At 44.4% G+C, this 8,254-nt stretch overlaps 1 non-coding gene across 1 annotated transcript; it reads left to right on the top strand.

The window, feature by feature from the left end:
* Positions 1-7,898: 7,898 nt before the first annotated feature.
* Positions 7,899-8,007, top strand: LOC144948333 (U6 spliceosomal RNA). Its single transcript, XR_013640145.1, has one exon. It is a non-coding gene; the product is annotated as a U6 spliceosomal RNA (small nuclear RNA).
* The last annotated feature ends 247 nt before the right edge of the window (positions 8,008-8,254 follow it).

Here is an 8,254-nt window from a genome sequence, read left to right as displayed (position 1 = left end):
AGTCGTGATGAGTCGTGATGGAGTCGTGATGAGTCGTGATGAGTCGTGAGGAGTCGTGAGGAGTCGTGATGAGTCGTGAGGAGTCGTGATGAGTCGTGATGAGTCGTGATGGAGTCGTGATGAGTCGTGATGAGTCGTGATGAGTCGTGATGGAGTCGTGATGAGTCGTGATGAGTCGTGATGAGTCGTGATGAGTCGTGAGGAGTCGTGATGAGTCGTGATGAGTCGTGATGGAGTCGTGATGAGTCGTGATGAGTCGTGAGGAGTCGTGAGGAGTCGTGATGAGTCGTGATGAGTCGTGAGGAGTCGTGATGAGTCGTGATGAGTCGTGATGGAGTCGTGATGAGTCGTGATGAGTCGTGATGAGTCGTGATGGAGTCGTGATGAGTCGTGATGAGTCGTGAGGAGTCGTGATGAGTCGTGATGAGTCGTGAGGAGTCGTGATGAGTCGTGATGAGTCGTGATGAGTCGTGAGGAGTCGTGATGAGTCGTGATGAGTCGTGATGAGTCGTGATGAGTCGTGATGAGTCGTGATGAGTCGTGATGGAGTCGTGATCACGAAACAAATTTCAAAAAAATGCGCACAAAGAGAGACAAAGATCCCCCGGGTAGCCTTTGATAGGAAGCTGGGGCAAGTGCTGTTGGTTACCGGGCAAGGGCAGTCACCTTCACAAAGACAAAGATCACCCGGGTAGCCTTCCACAGACCACTGGGGCAAGTGCTGTTGGTTAGCGATCAGGCCAGACACCTTCAAAAAGACAAAAATCCGCAGTCATTTGTGATGGGCAGGTTGTCTCGCTTCTGAAAAAAAAAGAAGATCTGCATTGTAGCTCTCGGTTAGCGGGGGGCCTTACCTGGTTTAAAAATATAAATATATACAGCGAGTTTAATAGCATTGGTAGGAACCACCTGGTTCCACCAGCCCACAAGGGATTATTGTGTCCGTCCGTCCGTCGTGCATCCAAACATGGGAGAGGAGGGGCTGGGTGGAGAGGGTTGGGAGGGAAGGGGCTGGGTGGGGAGGGTGGGGAGGGGCTGGGTGGGGAGGGTGGGGCTGGGTGGGGAGGGGCTGGGTGGGGAGGGTGGGGCTGGGTGGGGAGGGTGGGGAGGAGCTGGGTGGAAAGGGGCTGGGTGGGGAGGGGAGGGGCTGGGTGGGGCTGGGTAGGGCTGGATAGGGCTGTGTGGGGTGGGTGGGGCTGGGTGGGGAGGTGTTGGGTGGGGAGGGTGGGGCTGGGTGGGGAGGGGTGGGGCTGGGTGGGGCTGGGTGGGGAGGGGCTGGTCCCCCCGTGGTGCCCTTATCAAACTCAACGTTTCACCTACTCACTACCGGCTTGTGCCCGCCCTCACAGTCGACAATATTTGCGGAATACACCACCACGCCCTGGCCGTTGACCCTGGTGGCCATTGACCGAGCAACCCAACGTTCCTACCAGCTCCTTCCGCAGGAATGTGTTCTAAACGTGCCGTTTAGAGGATTTGAGGCGTCATTTGTGATGGGCAGGCTCACGAATTGGATCATCTTCGTAGCGTCGCGAGGCTTTGCCTGCAACAAAACACATTCCTCGGCTAAATCCACGGCTCTCAAAGTGTCTAAATGTATTCTAGATTCGAAGCTTTCGTGACTGCAATGATTCGCACGCTTAGTTCTTTCGGTAAAGTCACGTAGGTAACAAAAATGAAATTAAAATTAATATAAAAAATAAAATAAAAAATATTTATGTTTCATTTTTATTTTTTATTGAAATTATTTTTTAATGAAAGTAAAATTAATAAAAAATAAAATAAAAAATATTTATGTTTCATTTTTATGTTTTAATTGAAATTATTTTTTAATGAAAGTAAAATTAATAAAAAATAAAATTACAAATATTTATGTTTCATCTTTAATTTTTTATTGAAATTATTTTTTTAACGAAATTAAAATTAATAAAAAATAAAATTACAAATATTTATTTTTCACTTTAATTTTTTATTGAAATTATTTTTTAACGAAATTAAAATTAATAAAAAATAAAATTACAAATATTTATTTTTCATTTTAATTTTTAATTTTTATTAATTTTCATTTCATTTTTTTACCTACGCGACTTCACCGAAAAAACTACGAGTATGTGTCTAAATGTGTCTCACAGCTTGAGTATTTTGCCCCTTGCTACGAATCTCCACGTGATGATGATGATAATGACGCTGCTAAGCCCCTCGATGGAGCAGTCATTCGCGATGGACAGGTGGAGATTCACGCGGACGCAGAGATGAGAGACAGAGACAGAGAGGGAGGGACGGGTGAGTGAGTGTATTAATGGGGCCCTGTCTCAAGCCTGTCACCTTGAACCCACATCCCTATCGCTTGACGCGTGACCACAGCGAGCCGATCGCCCTCGGCCCTTGCGAGACGCGCAGGAGACAGAGGGAGGGAGAGAGGCTTAGACTCATCACGCAGAAACACACAGAGACACATAGACTCATCACATAGAGACACACAGACTCATCACATAGAGATGCACAGACTCACCACACAGAGACCCACAGACTCATCGCATAGATAGCCATAGACTCACCACACAGAGACCCACAGACTCACCACACAGAGACCCACAGACTCATCACACAGAGACACACAGACTCATCACACAGAGACCCACAGACTCATCGCACAGAAACCCACAGACTCATCACACAGAGATGCATAGACTCACCACACAGAGACCCACAGACTCATCACACAGAGACACACAGACTCATCACACAGAGACTCTCAGACTCATCACTTAGAAACCCATAGACTCATCACACAGAGACACACAGAGACACACAGAGACACAGACTCATCACACAGAGACCCATAAACTCATCACACAGAGACCCATAAACTCATCACACAGAGACCCATAAACTCATCACACAGAGACCCATAAACTCATCACACAGAGACCCATAAACTCATCACACAGATAGCCATAGACTCATCACATAGATAGCCATAGACTCATCACATAGAGACACACAGACTCATCACACAGAGACCCATAGACCCATAGACTCATCACACAGAGACACAGACTCATTGCACAGATAGCCACAGACTCATCACACAGAAACCCACAGACTCATCACATAGAGACACACAGACTCATCACACAGAGACCCATAGACCCATAGACTCATCACACAGAGACACAGACTCATTGCACAGATAGCCACAGACTCATCACACAGAAACCCACAGACTCATCACATAGAGACACACAGACTCATCACACAGAGACCCATAGACTCATTACATAGATAGCCATAGACTCACCACACAGAGACCCATAGACTCATCACATAGAGACCCACAAACTCATCACATAGAGACCCATAGACTCATCACACAGAGACCCACAGACTCACACACAGAGACACGTAGACTCATTGCACAGATAGCCACAGACTCATCACACAGAGACCCATAGACTCATCACATAGAGACCCATAGACTCACCACACGGAGACACACAGACTCATCACACAGAGACCCACAGACTCATCACATAGAGACACACAGACTCATCACAAAGAGACCCATAGACTCATCACACAGCGACCCACAGACTCATCACACAGAGACACACAGACTCATCACACAGAGACCCACAGACTCATCACATAGAGACACACAGACTCATCACATAGAGACACACAGACTCACCACACAGAGACCCAAAGACTCATCACACAAAGACACACAGACTCACCACACAGAGACCCATAGAATCACCACACAGAGACACACAGACTCATCACACAGAGACCCACAGACTCATCACACAGAGACCCACAGACTCATCACATAGAGACACACAGACTCATCACACAAAGACACACAGACTCATCACACAAAGACACACAGACTCATCACACAGAGACCCACAGACTCATCACACAGAGACCCATAAACTCATCACACAGCGACCCACAGACTCATCACATAGAGACACACAGACTCACCACACAGAGACACACAGACTCATAGTAATTCCAACAGTTGGAAAAGAAACGAGTACGTCCATCTACGCTCCCGAATGTCGCAACGGATGAACGTCGTGTTCTCTTTTCTAATTTATTTTCTTTCTACCCACCTGACTTTACCGAAAGAACCACAGAGTATGGATTCCTGCAGTCAAATCAAGCAAATCATCTATTTATTTTCCCACCTACGTGACTTAAAGAACCAAAAGAAACGGACGAACAGAACGTTCCAGACGGCCGGCAGCAAGCAATGGCCGCCAGCGAAGATGACAAGACAAGATGGCGACGCGGCGGCCGCCATTTTGCCCTCTGAGGCAGCTTTGTCTGTGGCTGTGCAACCTCAATGTGCGTGCCTCAGATAATCTCACCCGGATCAGGACAAAAGCCCTCCGACGCCCCGGTCTCTAAATTTAGAGGCGTCAATGTCTTCGCTACCTTATCCTACCCATCCATGCCCCCCCCCCTCCCCATTCTCTCTGAACCTTATCCCTCCAGAAGCTTAGCAAGAGAGAGAGAGACACACACACAGAGCCAGTTGATCTACAATGATTCTAGATTTGAAGCTTTCGTGACTGCGAGGATTCATATTGTGGGGTTTTTTCGGTAAAGTCACGTAGGTAAAATTTTTTAAATTAATAAAAGTAATTTTACTTTTATTAATTTACATTTTAATTAAAATTAATAAAAGTAAAATAAAAATAAAATGTTTTTCATTGTACTTTTATTAATTTAATAAAAATGAATAACTTTTATTAATTAAAAAAAATAACTTTTATTAATTTTAACATACTGTCAGAGCGTGGGTTTTTGTGTTTGCATTCTGACCACTGGCATTTGTGGTTAGCGCAGACGTGATTCATTGCAAGCGATTTCAGTTTGATGAGTTTCAACATCTCAGCACGACTGCTTTGGTGCCAGAATAAATGGGGAAAACCCTCTTCTTGGTTCTTTCGGTGAAGTCACGTAGAAGGGAAAGAATGAAATAATAAAATATAGCGTTTTATTGAAAAAGAATAAAACATGTTTATTTTGATAAAATGATAAAATAAAAACATTATGTTTTATTTCGATAAAATAAAAACAATAAACACATTATGATTTCTTTTTTTATTATTTTATTATTTCCCTTCTACGTGACTTTACCAAATAAACCAAGCAGATGAATCCCTGCAGTCACGAAAGAAGCTTTCAATCGAAATTTAAATTATGGTCACCCTTTGATTCTTTCGGTAAAGTCGCGTAGGTAGGAAAATAAAATACAATCGCGACATTTCGGGGGGCTTGTGTTGCACTTGGGTTGCGCCCGAAACGTCGCGATTCGTTGAATTTTATACCCACGTCACTTTACCGAAAGAACCAGAGACCGTGTGGATTCCTGCAGCCAAGAAAGCTTCGCATCAAGATGAAATTACACTGGTCAGCAAACAACTTTTGCAGCTGTTCTAGACTAATTTCAGATTCGCTCTATCACATTTCATTTGTATGCTATCGGCATACCCCATTTTCATTGATTTTACCCGAAATTAACTCCGTCACTTATGATTGCAAGTCGTTGCGAGTCAATGACTTGCTTTAGTGTTAAAATACGGTGCTGCATGTTTAGGATAGTGTGTTTATAATATCATTTTATGTAGATATCCACATCTATTTAATACTTTTTCTTCTGCAGTTTTTATTGAAAATGCAATATTTGACAACTCAAAAACCTGATGTGATAGACAAAAACTGATGCCAGATTTGGAATCAGCACCCTCACATTTCATTTGTATGCTATCGGCATACCCCATTTTCATTGATTTTACCCGAAATTAACTCCGTCACTTATGATTGCAAGTCGTTGCGAGTCGGTGACTGCTTTAGTGTTAAAATATGGTGCTGCATTTTTAGGATAGTGTGTTTATAATATCATTTTATGTAGATATCCACATCTATTTCATATTTTTCTTCTGCAGTTTTTATTGAAAATGCAATATTTGACAACTCAAAAACCTGATGTGATAGACACAAACTGATGCCAGATTTGGAATCAGCACCCTCACATTTCATTCTTATGCTATCGGCATACCCCATTTTCATTGATTTTACCCGAAATTAACTCCGTCACTTATGATTGCAAGTCGTTGCGAGCCGGTGACTTGCTTTAGTGTTAAAAAATACGGTGCTGCGTTTTTAGGCTAGTGTGTTTATAATATCATTTTATATAGATATCCACATTTATTTCATATTTTTCTTCTGCAGTTTTTATTGAAAATGCAATATTTGACAACTCAAAAACCTGATGTGATAGACAAAAACTGATGCCAGATTTGGAATCAGCGCCCCACAGAATTACCTTTAAACCCGTTGGAATACCTCGTGCCACAAAAAGTTTGTTGACCAGTGTTATTGTCGTCTTACCAGGTGGGGCCCCACTACTGAGCTTGCTACTGTGAAACTACTTTGTTCAGATAAGCAACACGTGGCCATCACAGATGATAGCGCCTCACCCACAGTGACGTATCACCATCATCAGCATCAGCATCATCATCAGCATCATCATCATAAGCAGTAGCATCAGCATCAGCAGCATCAGCAGCATCAGCAGCAGCATCATCACCACCATCACCATCATCACCAACATCACCAACATCACCACCATCATCACCACCACCACCACCATCATCACCACCATCACCATCATCACCACCATCACCACCATCATCACCACCATCACCACCATCATCACCACCATCGTTACCATCATAACCACCATCACCATCATCACCACCATCGTCACCATCATCACCATCACCACCATCACCACCATCATCACCACCATCATCACCACCACCACCATCACCACCATCATCATCATCATCAGCAGCATCAGCAGCAGCATCATCACCACCAGCATCATCATCATCATCATCACCACCATCATCATCAGCAGCATCATCATCATCATCAGCATCACCACCATCATCATCATCATCAGCAGCAGCATCATCATCAGCATCATCAGCAGCATCATCATCAGCATCACCACCATCATCATCATCATCATCACCACCACCATCACCACCATCATCAGCATCACCACCATCATCATCATCATCATCACCACCACCATCACCACCATCATCAGCATCACCACCATCATCATCATCATCAGCAGCAGCATCATCATCAGCATCATCAGCAGCATCATCATCAGCATCACCACCATCATCATCATCACCACCACCATCACCACCATCATCATCATCATCAGCAGCAGCAGCATCATCATCAGCATCATCAGCAGCATCATCATCAGCATCACCACCATCATCATCATCATCACCACCACCATCACCACCATCATCAGCATCAGCAGCATCAGCAGCAGCATCATCACCACCATCATCATCATCAGCAGCAGCATCATCATCAGCATCATCAGCAGCATCATCACCACCATCATCATCATCATCATCACCACCATCATCATCATCAGCAGCAGCAGCATCATCATCATCAGCAGCAGCATCATCATCATCAGCATCATCAGCAGCATCATCACCATCACTACCATCATCACCATCACCACCATCACCATCATCACCACACCCGAGACAGCTTTTCTTAGAGCCTAGTCTCACATGGTGTTGGACCAGATGAACGCCAAAAGGCGCACTCAATCAACTTCAAGGACAGTGCACATACATTATCAGAGTTGTGTTTTTTGTTTGCATTACGACCGCAGGTATTGTGGTCTATGCAAACATGACTCCTCGTAACGAAAATGTGCCAGTTTTGTTGCCAGATAAAAGGGTAAACAAAACAATCATCATATTTTGCTACTGGCAAATGAGGTTCCGATAGTCAAAAGTCTCTCTAGCGCTCTCAAAGTCTCTCTCCCTCCTTGTCTATCGTGCTCCTCCGGCAGATAAATACACTACAATTGGAACGATACAGAGGAGATTAGCATTGCCCCAAAGCAAGCATAACACGCACATTCTATCTTTGTCTCTTTGTGTGCGTCTCTCTCTCTCCGACAACGATCTCGGAGCTATTTGACAGCGCATTCCATGGCACGCCCAGACGACTATCAAGCACGCAAGCCGCGTGATGACGCTGCTGCTGATGATGATGATGCTGATGATGGTGGTGATTCTGCTGCTGCTGATGATGATGATGATTCTGCTGATGGTGATTCTAGCGCTGCTGATGTGAATTCTGCTGATGATGATGATTCGGATGATGCTGATGATGATGATGATTC

This window comes from Lampetra fluviatilis, chromosome 48 (genome assembly GCF_964198595.1).
Source record: "Lampetra fluviatilis chromosome 48, kcLamFluv1.1, whole genome shotgun sequence".
Lineage (NCBI taxonomy): Eukaryota > Metazoa > Chordata > Hyperoartia > Petromyzontiformes > Petromyzontidae > Lampetra > Lampetra fluviatilis.
This window is presented reverse-complemented; position numbering and strand designations above follow the sequence as displayed.